Below are 16,563 nucleotides of genomic sequence, written 5' to 3'. Positions count from 1 at the left end.
TTTATTTTTTAAAGTTTATTTATTTACTTTGAGAGAGAGAGAGAGAGAGAGAGAGAGAGAAAGCTTGTGTGTGAGTGGGGGTGGGGGAGAGGAGGGGAAAAGAGAGAGAGAAAGAATCCCAGGCAGGTTCCACACTGTCAGCACAGAGCCCGACTCGGGGCTCGATCTCACGAACCGTGAGAGATAATACAGTAATTTAAACATGTGCGGGTACCAGGGATGAAGCGAGCAGACTGCTTATATATCGGGGTGCTGACACCATGGTAACAATGGTTGCTAGTGATGACCGAGAGCTTCCTATGTGCCAGGCTCCACCCGGTGCTTGTGGACTAACTCACCGGATCATTTGATCATGCTAATGGAGGAGACCTCACCCTCCTCACTGTGGGGCTCCTGCTACCTTCAGTCCCAGTTCATTCCTGCCCTGTCCCTGTTCTCACTCAAACCTTCGTACCCTTACCCCCCTTACCCTGTCCTACACATCCTAGGTCAGAGCCAGGAGGGACCTTGGAGACCCCTAGTTCAATTCCTCATTTTACGGAGGAGGAAACTAAAGCCCCTAAAAGAAAGGAGCTTGCTTTTCTAGACCATAGAAAAGGCCCCTGGGCACCCTATTGGTGCCAGATGAACCTAGTCAGGAGGCCCGGGTTAGCATGTTGTCCACATGATCCTGGGTGGGTGTCCTCAGGGTAAGGGTCAGGCCGGTGATAGGCTGGCTGTGTCCACATGCCCCCCCAGGATTCACATCCTGGCCATTCTTCTCCAGGCACTCATTTTCTTCAGTTCCCAGGCCTCCTGGTTTCCCTTCAGGTCAAGCAGCTGAGGTGGAGGGGGGGGGGGCAGGCCCCTCCAGGGCTCTGGTTCAGGCCCCGGGAGGTGCAGGAGATGCGGTCGGGGCTCCATGTTGATGGAGATGTGTCACTGCAGCACTGTGAGGACCCTAGCTCTCGCCCACCTGTGGTCCGCCTCACTTCCTTGGTGCGCAGACCCAGGACCGGAATTGCTAGATCAAACGGTACCTCTGCGTTCAGCTTTTTGAGCAGTTGCCAAACTGTTTTCCACAGAGGCTGCACCATTTTCCATTCCCACCAGCAAAGCGCAAGGGTTCCAATTTCTCCACATCCTGGCCAACATTTGTTATTTTGGAAACACGCTTCTTTTTCCTCTCTGACAGCAGTCCTGGCGGGGTCACCCCCGAGCTGTCCCCTTTAGGATCTAATCGCCAATACCTCGTTCACACTCCTGTCTCCTCAGCCCAAGTGCTGCTGAAGCCATCAGGGACAGGTGCACGCCAGGGCCCCGGAGGGCACGGAAAACAAAGAGGGCTGAGCCCCGTCCCCAGAGTTTCTGTTCCATTGGGTCTGGGATGGGGCTCTGGAATTTGTATTTCTAGTAAATGCCTAGCTGGTGCTAACGCGATCTTCTGGGAAACCCCGTGAGAACCACCGCTTTAAGGTATTACTTTCTGCATTTTGTCCTAGGAGCTCCCTACTTTCCTTCCTCATTTGCATAAAACGATAGCACCCTTCACCTCAATCTTGCTTCAAACTTCCCTTCCCCCAGATCTTGTTAGACTGGGCGGTGGGATGGGCGGGGGAGGGAGGGAAATGTTGGCTCTGCTTCCTCAGTTCCTAGACCCTTGGCCCCTCTGTCCAGCCCCATCTGGAGCGTGAGTGTCCCCTGTTCTGACTCTGGAAACGAGATGGGCCTTTCGCTGGGATCCACCGCATCGCAAGAATTGTGGCCACAGTGTAGCCTTGGACCAGCTTCAATCAACTTTCCACTTTGAAGCTGTTCTCGGTGAGTGATTGATATTTTATTCAGCGTGTTAAATGCCTGACAGGAGTTGAGTGTGGTGAAGGATTGCCCTGGGAATCCTTCCCCAAGGCCTGGTGTGGGGGGAACACGAACAAAAGCCTGGCCTCCCCTCTGGGGTGGAGGGCCTCTCATCCAAGCCCCAGAACGGTCTACTGAAGCTCTGCCCAAGGTAACCAGCCACTTGCATAGTCCTCCCAGCTCCCACCAGACCCCCCTCCCCTCCCCTCGCCTGCTCCCTCCTCCCCAGGCTCTAGCATGGAGACCTTGCGTATCCCTTGGCCTGTGGATTTGGTGAACATTTTCTGACATCTCAGCTCCAGCTTGGCTGGACATTTTGCATGACACATCATTTCCTTTATTTGGGCCTCAATTTCCCCATTGGTAAAATTAAAAACTAGACCAAAGCAATGGTTTTCAAACTGTGTGCCACAGGGCCAAGGATTCTGCTGAGGGTCAAGGTATACTCCAAGTTTACCACCTCTGCTTAATTAGAGTGGCTTCACTTACATTTAATTAAAAAAACATTTTTTTTATGTTTATTTATTTATGAGAGAGAGAGAGAAAGACAGAGTGCAAACAGGGGAGGGGCAGAGAGAGAAGGAGACCCAGAATCCGAAGCAGGCTCCAGGCTCTGAGCTGTCAGCACAGAGCCCGACGTGAGGCTTGAACTCACAAACCATGTGATCATGACCTGAGCCGAAGTCGGATGCTTAACTGACTGAGCCACCCAGGCCCCCCTCTTACATTTACTTTATATCTTGAGATTCGGTGTAAACAACTCATTTGGAAGACAGATATTCTGCTGCTAACAATCACTGGCCTAGATGATCTTGAAGATTTTCTTGCTCTGGTTGTATGGTCTAGATTCTGTGGTTCTTTGGCCTCTACATCTTTTTCAAGTCCCAGCCCATGTGTGACATCAGCCTTGAGCTTTTCCTCAAGTTTCTGAAACTCAGTGCTTAAGAATATGTGTTTCTTCCAGGATGGAGCTGGGGGGTGGCAAGCAAGGCAGGTTGGCCACTGTTCCAGTCACTGACCTGTCTAGGAGGGTGTCTCTGGGCCAAGCGGACAGGGCTGGCTGGGGTGGGAGGAGGTTTGAATGGATACCAAGAGACTTTCAGGGTGTGTGTGTGTGTGTGTGTGTGTGTGTGTGTGTTCCACACAGAAAAGGCTGTCTGTGAAGGAGTAGGAACCCATTTCGTCGTCTCTGTGATAGGTCTGTGGGAAATGCCAGCAAACTCCCAGACCCAGTGAAGGGTGGGAGCAGAGATCAAGTGTGAGCCCCCCACCCCCCCCCCCCACCCCCTGTGAGGGTCTTTTTTTGGATATCAAGTTGACCTGGAGTTGGTATGGAGCAACCAGTGGGCATAACCAGCTGGCATACTGGAACCTCTGAACAGAAAAGGGACATCCCTGGAATGCTTCTTGGAGAGCCAGAAAGGAGGCAGTGAGACGGTAAAATTTGCTGAATTGTTGGAGCTGAGGCCATTTCTCTTGGGGAGAAGTAGTCAGGGGATTGGGGTGGGTAGATGGGGGCTATCTATTACCAGGTTCAGGTACATATATCCTTGTTCCAATAATGCGATGCACAGGCTTTTGGATTTATGGTGAGAAAGGTAGGTCTCTAAATCATTTTATGGACCCTGAAGCCGTGACCGGGTCTCAGGCTGGAATATATTATGGGGTGGGAGCACCCCCTGTGATGCGCCATAAATCGTGGAACCATGGCTACTCCAGAGCCACTGGAAATACTCAAAAGAAAGGGGGGAAGGGAGCAGTGTGACAGGATTGCGTGTGTGAAGGGAATGTCCAGGCTGGGGAGAAACAGGCAGCCAGTGAGGCTAAAGCTCCCACCCAGGAGACTCAGGTCCTAGCCCTGCTCTGGCACTGCTTAGTTGCATAAATTTGATCAAGGACCCTTTACAATGTTGTAGATTTACAATGTAGTTTGCAGCCAGGCAGAGCTGGACTTGAATCTTAGCTCTACCAATTCTTAGCTGGATGACCTCGGCAGCTTATTTGAATACCCAAGCCTCGGTTTCATTATCTGTAAAGTGGGAATAAGAACAACTGTGGATGTCATTGCTTGTTGTTCATCTAAAAGCTAATGTCTCCTTTCTCCTTAGAGTTTGTTTAGATGAAACATGCTCAGGGAAGAAGGGCCCGTCTAGCAAACTCAGTGGATAAACTACACTTGGTCTAATCTAAGCGTGGTCATGTCATTTTTTTTGTTATCACTTGGTTTAAGGGCGGACATACAATTTTAACCACTGAGGTATAAGAGGAAGGCTACTGGACTTCCAGGAAGGACTTTTCTTCCTCATATGCCAGGAAGTCCTGCTGTCATCTTCCTGCTGTGGATGAGGTTGGGTGGGGATGTGATGCTTGGAGCTGTGGCAGCCATCTTGCAACCATCAGGTGCTAAGCCTGAGATAGAAAGGCTAACATACCAAGGATGGTGGAGCAGGCAAACAGAAAGAGGACTGGATCCTAGACGACTTTACTGAGCTGCTCCATCAACCCTGGATTGCTTATACCTCCAGACTTCTTATCTGAGGTAATGATGGATCTTTATCCCATAGGACATTAGCAAGTACACCATTACCTGCAGCCACAGTATTCCTCCTTATAACACGGCAGCCCCACAGGGTTGCTGTGAGTACCAGCAAGACATTAATACATGGGAAAATTCCAAGCCCAGGACTTGGCTCAGAGTAGGTGTTCAATACGCACTCGTTTCCACCCTCGGCCCTGTTGTCATCTCTGAATTGTAGATTTTTCCCGTTCTACCAACCTCACAGGATTGTGGTAAAAAAAAAAAAAAAAAAAGCAAATGAGATCATTGTTATTTATGGCCACAATAATGCTCTAGTAACAACCGCAAACCTCAGTAGCATATCGTAATAGACATTTCCTTAGCGCATAAATTTGGTTCTCTGCGATGTAGGCTGGCTACTCCACAGGGCTGGCGGCGGGTGACGGAGCAGCTGGGCCGTGGACTTCTTTCTCCGCGGGGCAGACTGGGTATGTTGTCAGGAGCAGGAGCGGAAGCAGAAGCACACAGCGTTTGTGGCCACCTCTGCTTCCTGCCTGTTGGCTGGCATCCCATTGGTCGAAGCAAGCAGGGTGGCGGAGGCCAGAATCGAGGGGAAGGGTAGGACGAGACACCACACTCACACTGGGAGGCCACCACCGAGTTGCGTAACAAAGGGAGTGAGGGAGAATTGGGCCAGTTTTTTATTTTTATTTTTGACAACCAACCTCTCACCATAATATACAGCAAAACCTTGGACTGTGGGTAACTCATTCTGCGAGTGTTCCGCAAGACGCGCGAACATTTCTAACAAGTTTTAACTTGATAAACGAGCGATGTCTTGCAATATGAGTCGTACGTGATGCCGAATGTCACATGATCAAACTGAGCCAATGGTTCTTCTGTCTCTCTCTCTCTTTTTCTCTCTCCCTGCGGGATTGTGGGTGATTGTCTCCCACGGTCGGATGCTTGGTCTCAGACCACCGTGTTTGGCAGAAGTCAGTGATTTTTCAGAACGTTGGAAGGTTTCTACCACTGGCACTGGTGTATTTTTTTGTCACTTTCAAGCACCTATGGACAGTCCTTTGCTTTTCCATCCAAGAGTCAGCTTAGGAATGCTTTGCTTCATTCTAGGTCAGGCTGCCTGCAGATAGAGACCCTTTCCTCTGCTGCCTGATTGCCAGTTACATGAAATACAGTATAGGACAAGAGTTTATCAATACTGTACCCCAACAATGGTGCCCATGCAGAAAAAGGCTGAAAAGGAAGGTGGTAAGAAGAAGGAGATGATTATGGTGGAAGTTAAGAAGGAAATCATCGAGAAGTACGAACGAGGTATGCAAGTGGCCGAAATTGCAAGATTTTATAAGAACTCTACGTCTGTATCTTGTCTGCAGAGGAGGAGGAGAAAAAGGCGGGAGGAATCCCTCACTTCCAATGAGATTAGGGAGATGTGTAAAATGTGGGAAACGGTGCAAAATTTTGTAGAAAAGCACCACCCAGATAAGGCTATAGCAGTGCGGGCGATGAATCTGTTTAACGACAATGCAATGTCACATTTCCGCAAAAACCGCAAAAGGAGGCAAAAGCAAGAGTCATTGGATAGGCTTCTCATGAAAGTTGCGCAAAAAGAAAAAGATTCCATTGAGCCAGTAGATAGCAGTGATTTCCTTTGTGATAGTGAAAGTCATCCTACACAATAACCCTCCTCTTTCTTGTCTCCCTCACACTAGCTACAAAGGTTGTCAAAGGTAAGTGCGGGTTAATTTATTTTCTTTATATTTTGTATTTTCTTTATTATTTTGTATTATATTACAGTACCGCAATCATCTTTATATGAATATTTTTGGGTTGTGGAACGAATCATCTGAATTTCCATTATTTCTTTTTAAAAAAAGTTTTTAATGTTTATTTTTGAGAGAGGGAGAGAGAGAGAGAGAGAGAGAGAGAGAGAGAGAGAGAGAGTGTGTGGGGGAGGGGCAGAAAGAGAGGGACACAGAATCCGAAGCAGGCTCCAGGCTCCAAGCTGTCCGCACAGAGCCTGACGTGGGGCTCCGACTGATGAACCGCGAGATTATGACCTGAGCCGGAGTCTGACGCCTAACTGACTGAGCCACCCAGGTGCCCCAGAGTCTCCATTATTTCTTATGGGGAAATTTGCTTTGATACACAAGTGCTTTGAGTTACAAACATGCTCACTTTGGATTACAACGAATTATGCTCGCAAACCAAGGTTTTACTCTATATGAAAGGACTTCATCATCTGTAAAGGGTTCTACAGATAATAGTGATGAGGATGGTTGATGATGTAGACAATGGCCCACAAAGGGGAAGGTTACATGAAAAGTCCAGAAGAACCAAATCTATGAAGGTAGAACGTATATTAGTAGTAGCTTAAGGCCGATGGGGTTGGAGAGTTTGGGGGGGTTGACAGCAAAGAGGTGCAGTGTTTCTTTTAGGGGTAATCAATGTTCAAAAAATCCATCATGGTAATGGGTACACAAGTCTGTGAATATACTAAAAGCCACTGAATTATATGGTTCAAACGGGTGGGTTGTATGGTATGTAAATTATATCTCACTAAAGCTGCTTTTAAAAAGGAAAGAAAACAGAAATGATTCTGGATTCAGGAGGGGAGAGGTGAATCTCTAGGTGGTGGTCATATATCTCCTGTTTCCCACAAAACTGCCAGGGCACCACCATGAGTGACCATTAAAAAACCTTGTTAAGGTTTTCTCTGGCACCCTTGGAAATAATCTTAGGTTTTATCATGGGTTCTGTGGGGGAAAATAATATTGTGTTTATAGCAATTTGCTGCGTGGCCAACTTTGTGGGAGAACAAGCCCCCCCCCCCTGCAAGCCTGGAGCAGAGCTGGGAAGCTCAGCTCTCAGTGCATGAGCCAAAGTGAAGGCTTTCAGAGGCACCACATGAGTGGCTGCAACACCGGGCCCCTGCCTCCAGCCCCCCGCCAGAGGGAAGGACCCCCTCATGGAGGGAAGGAAAAAGTCTTCCTTGGCCTTCTTAGGGGCCCTGACTGGGTCTGCCAACGAAGCTGACATAATAACCGAAAACCACACAAATTAACTTAACCCAAGTTTTACCTGGCGCTGGAGCCCATAAGGAAATGAGGTAATGAAGGAACGTTCAGCCCGAGTGTTTTCGCGCTAGGTTTGATGAAGAGTGGACAGCGTGTAGGACAGTGAAAGACTATGAGCAAGTGTAGTAAACGGGGTGAAACTTAGCAAGGTCTGTTTGTTCAGTTTCCTCTCAATCTTCCTCCTTCTTGGAGGATAAGATGCTCCTTTCCTTTGAGTACGAGGAAAACACCTGTCATGTGAGGGTCTAATGGGGAGAAGCAGGGCGAAGTTCAGAGAGAACTTCCTGCTTACACTGTTTTCTCTGACTTTCTCAAACTCCATCAGCTCAAAACATTTACTATGCCAGGATGCCATATTTCGGAGTAGCATGTCCTGAACCCTGTCACCTGCCTCTGGCCTGGAAGGGGCATTAAGGACTGTTCTGCTGTGCATTTGCAGAGGTGAGCATGTGGGAGGGGGGAAGGCTGGAGCGTGAGAGTGATGACAGGCTGGCGCGTGGGACCTGCCGGCAAAGAGGGAAGGAGTTGGGTTATGAGCTGAAGAAGACCAGCTCAAAGGGCAATGCAATAATCATCTTTGGGAAGCAGATGGGTTGCTAACTGCAAGGGGGCCATGTCTATAGGCTCATGTGCTGACCCTGAACTTAAGTCCTTAGGAAGCAAATTTGCTTTCAAGGAAACTGGCAACCACCCCCAGCATTCCAGCAAGTGCATGGATCACTGGTCCAGGCTGATATGAGCTTCTCCTTTCCCTAGAACATCTCCCCCCACCCACTTTGGCTGCCCAACTCCTACCTGTCCTTTAGGACTCAGCAAAGACATCTCCTCCTCCAGAAAGCCTCTCCTGATCCTCTGGGTGCCCCTTTGTGATCAATGACATTCTTTATCTGAATGCTAATCCTTCTGAATTGAGTTGTTTTCATATTAGACTGTAAGCTCCCTGTCCTAATAATGCCGAAGAACCCACATTGGCATAATGTCTGGCCAAGGAAGAAATGAGGGAAAGAAGGAAGGGAGGGATGAAAGGAGGGAGGGATGTTTCCATTGAACCCTAGGGAGCAGCTGGTAAATCTGGCATAGGACGGCCATTACGGGGGCAAGCCACGTGCATCCTGAGCTCTGACCAAGCATTGGCATTGCTGCAATCCCCACTGCTCCGGCACTGTGGTCTGCAGACATCCTGGGCCTCCTGGAGTGACTCAGGGAAACTGGAAACAGTGGCCAAGTCTGGACCCAGGGCTTATCGCACTGGTTGCATTGGTCCAAAATAATGAAAGATGTTCCATAGGCTGGGTTCCCTTGAAGTGGAGGCTGAGACAGTTTACTGGGGATCGACAGATGTGAAGGGAAGGGAGGAAAAGCAGAACTGGCCAGAGGGAGACGTGGAACTGTGAGGCCCGAGAAAGGCTCAGCCAGCCAACTCCAGGGCAGGTGTGGAGCAAGTAGTGCCTGTCAGCGTGCCTAGTACCCCGGCAAGATGGCGGATGGAAACTTTATGCCCCACTCTTGCTCAGTCACCTGGTAAAGGCTGCCCTGGGGCGAAGTGGCCCTCTGTAGCTGAGAGAACCAGAAGGAGTGGAAGTCTGGGGGCTGGGGGCTGAGCCTCCATTCTCTCTTCCCAGCCCCCCACAGCTGGGCAGTGAGTCCTTACTCCAAGGAGGTCTAGGCAGTGCATCTCTGTGCCCGCCATAGTTTGACAGTTATGGAAGCTATAATTTATTGAGCTCTTAGTCCCAGCTGTACAATTAGCATCCTTTACAGGTGAGGAAACTGAGGCTCAGAAAGCCCGAGGTCACACAGCTGGGCCAGAAAGTAGGGGAGCTAAACAACTGGACAGGCTAACTCTAGAACATCCATTTTTAACTGCTGATCTTAAGGGGCATAGCTATTTGGGGACCAAACAGATACTTTTTCAGAGTGAGTTCTTTTAAATAGAAAAGCTTATATGTATGTGTATATATGTGTGTGTGTGTGTGTGTGTGTGTGTGTGTGTGTGTGTGTGTAGCTCATATATATATATGAGCTATATGGGGACCAAACAGATACTTTTTCAGAGTGAGTTCTTTTAAATAGAAAAGCTTATGTGTATGTGTATACATATGTGTGTGTGTGTGTGTGTATAGCTCATATATATATATGAGCTATATGGGGACCAAACAGATACTTTTACTCATATATATATATATATATATATATATATATATATATATATGAGCTATATGGGGACCAAGCAGATATTTTTTCAGAGTGAGTTTTTTTAAATAGAAAAGCTTATGTGTATGTGTATATATGTGTGTGTGTGTGTATAGCTCATATATATATATATATATATATATATGAGCTCATATATATATATATATATGTACATATATATCATATATATATGGTGGTGATCATAAAGGAGCCCTTTATATTTTTGCCTGGCCACATGCTTCTCACTGTCCCCAGTGGGGATGGAAAAAACTTGGTCTGTCCCCTTCCCCCATTATCAATTAATCCTGCTGAGGGAAAGGACAACCCTTGGGCACAGCCTCCTCTCCAAATCTTATGCCCACTGAGCTGGGACTCAAGAAGCACAGTCAGTGAAGAAAAACCCTGCAGTACAGTTCCAAAGATATCAAAGGGGCTAAGGGAAATTGCCTTACTGAGAGAATTACTCAGTTTTCGTGCTTTTGCAGAAAGGCTTTCTGGAGATGAGAGATGCTGGGGGCTGCAGGAGAGCCTGGAGGCTGAAGCACTTTTCTTTGTTCAGGGCCTCACCAGGGGAGTGAGGCAGTCTCGCTTTAACTCAGCTTCCTGTGCTGTGCTTCGAGTTGATCTGTGGTGGAGGAATGACTATGATGGTTCTGCAGGTGTGATGTTCTAGGTAAGGTTGGTTTGATTTCATTTATCTCCCCTGTCACCCACCCACCCACCCTCCCATCCACACATTCACCCATCCACCCACCCATCCATCCATCTATCCATCCACTCACCCACCCACCCATCCACCCATCCATCCACCCATCCACACAAACCCCACCCATCCATTCATCCATCCATCCATCCATCCATCCATTCATCTACTCATCCATCTATCCATCCATCCATCCATCCATCCATCCACTCATCCATCCATCTACTCATCCATCCATCCATCCATCCATCCATCCATCCATCCATCCATCTACTCATCCATCCATCCATCCATCTACTCATCCATTCATCCATCCATCCATCCATCCATCCATCCATCCACTCATCTATCCATCCATCCATCCATCCATCCATCCATCCATCCATCCATCCACTCACCCACCCACTCATTCAACCACCCATCCATCCATCCACCGACCCAACCATACACCCACCCACCCATCTACCCAAATCCCCACCCATCCATTCACCCACTCACCCATCCATCTATCCACCCACCCATCCACCCATCCATCTACCCACCCACCCATCCAACCATCTAATCATCCCACCCACCCCATCCAACCATCTACCCAGTCCATTCACCCATCTACCCATCCATCCACCCACTCACCCATTCATTCATTCACCCAGTGGCTACTTTGTGAGTCCACTGTGTGCCAGACACTGTTCTAGGCACTGAGGAAACAACAGTGAAAAAGACATGGTTGTCATGGAAAGCAGGTCCTGGGCCTTCCTGCTCCCTCCTCTCCCGGCTGAGAAGTAAGAACTGTCAGCACTAGAAGCTGTCAAGGGCCAGATAGTAAATATTTTAATCTTGAGGGCCCAAAGGTCTCTACAGTAGCCACTCATCTCTGCCCACATAGCTTGAAAGCAGCCACAGACAACATGTGTGTGGCTGTGTTATTTTTTTATTTATTATTATTAAATATTTTATTTTTAAGCCATATCTACACTCAATGTGGGGCTCAAACTCACAACTCTGAGATCAATAGTCTCATGCTCCACCAACTGAGCCAGCCAGGCACCCCCATGGCTGTGTTCCATAATAAAATTTTATTTACAAAAACAGGCCAGCTGGGAGTAACCCCTGAAGAAACACAGAACTGGGAAGGACCTCGGAGCCCAGTGGTTTTCAACCATGGCTGCATAGTCAAATCAGTCAGGAAGCTTTATTTTATTTATTTACTTATTTAACAGGTGACCTGATTTTTTTTTAAAGTTTATTTACTTTGAGAGAGAGAGACAGAGACAGAGAATCCCAAGGAGGCTCCATCCTGTCAGTGCAGAGCCTGACGCAGGGTTTGATCTCACAAACTGTGAGATCATGACCTGAGCCAAAGTCAGATGCTTAACTACCTGAGCCACCCAGGCGCCCCTAGGATCTGATTTTTTGACTCTAGCCAGCCAGCCTCTATCTGTGACCTGAGCTGCCTCTTGGGGTTGGAAGGAGGGCACCTGCTGTCCATTATTCTTTTCTGTACCAGCTCTCTCCTTCTGACAGGTGGGTTTCCCCAGGTAAGATATAGATGGCCTGATCTATGATTTAAGTTGAAGATGTGATGTTGAGGGCACCCTGAGGGCCCTCTGGAGGAGTGGATTTTGAGCTCATCCGTTTGGGGAGGCAGCAGAGGGCAGTTGTAAATGCAGGCTTTGGAGGGAAACAGAACTCCATTGGTAGCTGCGTGACTTTGAGCGAGTTATTTAACCCCTCTGAGACTGAGTGTCTCCATTTATAGAATAGGGACCATAATACCTGCCTTGCGAGAGAGAGTGTTGTAAGAATTAGAGGAGATAATGCGCACAAATGTTTATCGTCATTCCTGGCACCCACCTCGTGCTAATAAACAGAAGCTATTACAGTATTTTTATTTCATCTCGGTATTAGACCCACTTCTGTGCCTTCCACAGCCTTCTGTGTGGTATGCTTAACAAAGTGAGAGGCAGGAACCCAGCTGGAAGACAGAGGGCATTCCAGGCTTGGGGAATGGTCGCGGGAAGGCCCTGAGGTGGGAATGATTGAGCTGTGATGAGATCCAGCTCCGAGGCGACACTCAAATGTCACCGGCCCTGTCTGTCTCTGCCTCTGCCTCCCAGAACCCATGCCTCTCCCCACTCCTGAGCTCTGGTTCTCTGCAGGTAGAGTTCTTACTGCTATCTGTTGGTTTAGGGAAATGCTCTCGGTGTGAGAGCAGGCATGCTGTTTATGTTGGAGGCTAGGACCCTGTGTGGCATACAATAGGCACAGCCAGTCAGGCTGTAAGGAGAGTGACTTCCTGATAACCATGAAGAGCGACAGGGCAGGCAGGGAGGCCTGTGGCCGGGAGGCTAAGGAGCTTCCATTTGGTGCAACAGGAAATGGGAAGCCACAGTTGGCTGAGCTGGGACTTGTAAACAGGAGCCTTCCAGGGGTTCCTGGGGGACCCTGTGCTGCCCTGCCCCAAAAGCCGTCTGCTCTGGGAGGACAGGTGCACCAGCCCCAAGCAGGGAGGGGAGTACGTCCCTGCCCATCACTGCCACATCCTTCCAAGCGTATGTTGGATGCGGCTGCTCCTCCCAGAGCTTGCAACCCATCGCCTTGGTCACTGCCAAGGCTGGGCCTAAGGCGTCTGAGCCCAAGGTAACCACTCTGCCTGACGGTGCTGGGCACCATGGCCCAGGGAGGAGGTGAGAAGGAGGAGACAGGTGAGGGAGGGGCAAGGACTTCTCTGTGTCCTCACAAGGCTGGCCTCAGCGATAGGAGAGTCAGTGGGCCTAGAAAGGGACCATGTGCAGCTGTTTTGGGGTTCGGCCATCCGGGACACAAGGGATAACTGCATCCAGAATTCTGATGTCACCTTTTGTGTCTGGAATAATATAGCATCATCTTGACAAAGTGCTTTACTGTGACTTCTCCCAGGCTTCTCCAGCCTCTCTGGTTGCTTTCTCAGGGCTCAGAGGTCTTTTCTCGGGTGGGCCACCTGTGGAAAAGGTGTTGGCTTTTCAGCTGGCACTGATGTACCCTAACCTACCCATGCCTGACCTTCTCCATCAAGATAAAGTGGCAGAAGGGCCCCCATCCCCTGGCCCTTCTGTGGCTTCCCCTGGGATCGGGGTGTCGTGGGGAGGTGGTCCAGGAAGCACGCCGTGTGATCTGCCTCCAGGGGTGCCACTCATCCTCTGCACCTCGAGGTTTGTCCTTCCCCAAGAATCCCCTCCCAGGCTGGTGTCCGCTCCGTCCTCGGTACCCCTCGGGTGGAGAGGCTGTAGAATAATCCATCTGGATAGAGAGCGTGGGATCGATGTGCTGTTTTTAGTTCCGTGGGAGAAGTCACAACAAGGGGTTGTAACTTCTCTGCAATTTCTCTCCTCCATCAGGCATCTGTTGGCATGCTGTGAGGAGGTTCTCATCTGAGCACAGGGCTTGTATCTGGATCCAGCCTCATGGATGTGTCCTGGCCTCATGGCCCCTTCTGCCTCTGCTCTGAATGAGGGGAGCTGTTTTAGGCGTTTGTCATCCTTTTCTCCCCACCGCCGCCCCTGCTCTGGCTGACTCACACATGGCCTCTAGCCCTCACTGCCTTGAGTGGCACCTGCCCATGCCTCGGTTATCTCTTCTTTCTTTAAAAAATTTTCTTTTAAAATATTTATGTATGTTTGAGAGAGAGAGAAAGAGACAGAGCATGAGCGGGAGAGGGACAGAGAGAGAGGGAGACACAGAATCGAAAGCAGGCTCCAGGCTCTGAGCTGTCAGCACAGAGCCTGACGCGGGGCTTGAACTCCCAAGCTGTGAGATCATGACCTGAGCTGAAGTCAGACGCTGAACCGACTGAGCCACCCAGGCGCCCCAGGTTACCTTGTATTTCATGCTCCATCTGAGCCAGTGCTTTCCTTGATGCTTCCCCTGACCTCCAGCACATCTGGTCAGCTTAGTCACCAGTCTGACCATGTGCCAGGCCCTGTGCTATGTCCCAGAGATCTAGAAATGAACAGGGACTCCCTCTGCCCTGGGGAAACCGGCTGCCCTGGTGGGAGGAGAGGCTCAGAGACTAACACAGGATGCTTGTGCCAAGGCAGAATGTGCCGGCGGCCTTGGAGTTCACAGAGGGAACCTCTCATCTTCTGTAGGAGAGCGATTAGCAGCTCTGGAACTCAGACGGCCAGGGTTTTGCTCCAGACCAGTCAAATATAGAGGGTCTGATATTTGGGGGGGAAATGATTTTAGATTTTGTAAGTAAAAAATGTTGCTACATTTACCTGATGATAAGACATTCCTTCTACACGGCAGGATGCCTGATAAGAAGAGCAATGATTTAAAATAGGAAGCTTCCAGATACATATTTAATGATATCTTCCTCCCCACTTCCTCCCTCGCCGTATCGGGAACAACCAAGTCGATCTTTGTCCTTGGCGTGGGCGTTAGGATTGCCAGTGACAGTTCAGGTAAGAGTGAACCCGGGAACAGGTGCTGCTTGAGCTGAGTCTTGATGGGTGAACGGGACTTTGCCAGCTGGAGGGGTTGGGGAGGTGGAGGGAGTTCTGGGTGAGGGATGGAGGTGTGAAGGTACCCACCATTTCCAGAAGAATAAACATGGTTTGGTTGGGCAAAGGCTTAAGGGAAAAAGGGCAAGAGATGGTCCTCAAATGGTAGGTGGGGCCGGATCCAGGGGGCTTTAATACCCCCCGAAGGGGGTCATGGTTTCCCACCTTCAGGCCTTTGCTCATCATAGACTATGAGCCCCTCAGAAGCAAGGCTAGGACTGGGGTGAGCAAGTGGTGTGCCAAGGGAGCAACGTGTAAGGAGGCACTCACTCTCAGAGTTGTGCCAGAGCAGGGCTGGCCCCCTGAGGGTGAGCACGTCCTTTGTGCACTCTCGGTGCTTTCCTTGCCTCCCCCTAGACCCAGTGCTGCTCAGGAGAGAGGTCACATTGTGTAAATCTTTGTACCCCTACGACCTAGGACAGTGCCTGACCATAGTAGCAGACTAATAAACGCTTAACTGAATGAATGAATGAATGAATGAATGAGTGGTGTTTTTTGGTTTTGTTTTTGTTTTTTTCTGTCTGGAATGTGTTTGCCCTCCTCATGGCCAGTCAAGGTGTGTCATTTCTTTTATGGCTTACTTCGTCCCTGCAGCCCCTCCAGGTACACCTCCCCTGAGTCCTCAGCTCTTACATTGTGTCAACGTCCCATCTCCCAACCAGATTGTGTGGCTGTGCTTGGAAGAAGAGGTAACCACAGTGGGTGCTTACACTGGAGGCTGACCAAATCTCAGAATCTTCCCTGGGCAGGCTCAGTAGGTCTAGAATATCCTGGCCCCTTGGACGGGAAGGACCAGCCACCACTGCCACTATTGCTGCTGTCGCTGCTGTGTAGGGTCTCCTTCCCCTCTCCCTCCCTCCTCTTTATGGGGCCAGACTCAGAAAAGCTTCTGGAGGTGGTGTCTCCAAACTGCTCCTCCACAGTACTACCCACTTACCCAGCCTGCTTCCTCTGCTCAGCCCCTTTGGACCACGGCCAGCTGATCACTGCTCACGCAGTTACGAAGGCCCCAGAGGTCTTTTGAGACACCCACCCCTCCCTGCCCTTCTGACTGATGGGACTCCTCACCAGTTGCGGAACCCATTGGCTCTTGGCTGAGAAATGAGGTTAAACCTGGACACCGCTGGGATATGGAAGCTGGGGGATGATTAATGATACTACTCAGGAAGGGTTGAGACATTTGCATTTCTGTCCAGCAGAGGATCTATTTCAATCAGGAAGTTACTCTTGCTGCCCAAAGAAGCAGAATAGTCCCCTCCCACGCTCACTTACTGCTGAAGGGAGGATGGTCACGCAGCATCGTGTGGGCAGTGCAATCACAGAGCGCCCAGGCGGGAGAGCTGAGCTGCAACGACGCGCCCAGAAGGGGGCCACTGCCCCTCATCCATGAGAGCTGGTATCCTGAGAACAATAGCCCTGAGTGCACCGACCTCTGAGGAACGCTGTTGCGAAAGAATCAGTGTTCAGGTGAACGCTGCGCAGTTACAGAGAATGGGACAATCTGCAAAAAGCAACAAAGAACGGGAGACCGTGCCAATTTTTTTGTATGGTGGAAACAGCATGGGGGCCCCCAGAGAAGGTCCAATGTCTGCAAAAGACAGAACAGATTCCACTTTAGTCAGGGAAAGAGCTGGAATATCTTGGTAGCCAATCCTGACCATAGGTTTCTCACCAGCT

The 16,563-nt window shown here is 49.6% G+C and overlaps 1 long non-coding RNA gene across 13 annotated transcripts in view; it reads left to right on the top strand.

The window, feature by feature from the left end:
- The first annotated feature begins 480 nt into the window (after positions 1 to 480).
- LOC109259752 (uncharacterized) overlaps positions 481 to 16,563 on the top strand; it is a 71,398-nt gene continuing 55,315 nt past the window's right edge. For 7 of the 13 annotated variants that reach the window (XR_008418656.1, XR_008418659.1, XR_008418657.1 and 4 more), the window contains exons 1-3: positions 481 to 5,686; positions 6,085 to 6,102; positions 10,128 to 16,353. This is a non-coding gene — a long non-coding RNA (uncharacterized LOC109259752). Of the gene's footprint in view, positions 6,103 to 10,127; positions 16,354 to 16,563 lie in introns of all 13 variants that reach the window. The other 6 variants (XR_008418651.1, XR_008418649.1, XR_008418655.1 and 3 more) reach the window with 6 other exon arrangements.

The sequence above is a fragment of the Panthera pardus genome, unplaced genomic scaffold (genome assembly GCF_024362965.1).
Source record: "Panthera pardus isolate Hobbes unplaced genomic scaffold, ASM2436296v1 HiC_scaffold_3, whole genome shotgun sequence".
Taxonomy (NCBI): domain Eukaryota; kingdom Metazoa; phylum Chordata; class Mammalia; order Carnivora; family Felidae; genus Panthera; species Panthera pardus.
Note: the sequence above shows the minus strand (reverse complement) of the source record. Positions and strands in the feature narration are given on the sequence as shown.